The sequence below is a fragment of the Elephantulus edwardii genome, unplaced genomic scaffold, assembly GCF_000299155.1.
Source record: "Elephantulus edwardii isolate Elephantulus edwardi_28Jun2011 unplaced genomic scaffold, EleEdw1.0 scaffold00146, whole genome shotgun sequence".
Taxonomy (NCBI): domain Eukaryota; kingdom Metazoa; phylum Chordata; class Mammalia; order Macroscelidea; family Macroscelididae; genus Elephantulus; species Elephantulus edwardii.
In genome coordinates this window covers 7,440,777-7,441,733 of record NW_006399896.1, presented here as the reverse complement: position 1 = coordinate 7,441,733, position 957 = coordinate 7,440,777, and positions in this window count along the sequence as shown.

The window sequence follows — 957 nt, the reverse complement described above, 5'->3', positions numbered from 1 at the left end:
ACTAGGAGACAGTTCCAAGTGAATGTCATATAACATATTTAGATGATCTACTTCTCCTACTCTGAGTTTTGGTAGATTGTGTCTTTGAAGAATTCATTTCATCTTGGCTATTAAAGTGGTTGTTAGGTGCTATCCAGTCAAGTTCCTACTAATAGTGACCCTCTGTACAACTGGGTCTGGAAACATAGTCTGGTCCTGCGCCGTCCTCATGACTGTGGCTGTGCTTAGGCCAGTTGTTGCAGTGGCGGTGTCATTCTGTCTCACTGAGTATTTTTTTCCTTTCTCACTCTTGCATTTGTCTCTAAGTCTCAGTATATTCACTTCTAGGGAGCATTCAGGATGCACTTCTTCCAAGATAGATTTGTCTTGCTCTTCTGGTAGACCTGGAAGATGCAGTACTCTTTGCCAACTTTCATATGCAGAGGAGGTGACTGAAAATAGCATGACTTTGATCAACTGCACCTTAGTCCCCAAAGTGATCTTTGCTCTTCTGAATTTTAAAGATGGCAGATTTGGCCAGTGAAATATGTCATTTAGTTTCCTCACTGCTGCTTGCATTAGGGTTGATGTGGACCCAAGAAATCTATGACCATTTCAATCTTTTTTTCACTTATGATGATGTGTGCTATCTATTGGTCCAACTGTGAGGGTTTTTGTTTTATAGCAAGGTGTAATCCATACTGAAAACTCTTGTCTTTAATCTTCATAAGTAAACATTTCAAGACCTGCCTCAAGTGAATAAAATTCTATCATCCATATAAGTTAATAAACCTTCTTTAATCCCATTCTTGTTCATATAGTCCAGTTTTTCAGATTACTCAGCACACAGATTGAGTATTGTTGTTGTTGTTATGTGCCATCGAGTCACCTGCGACTCATAGCGACCCTATGTACAACAGCCCTAAACTCCGCTCTGTCCTGTGCCAATCGCACTGTCTCTGACACTCCCATCCCAAT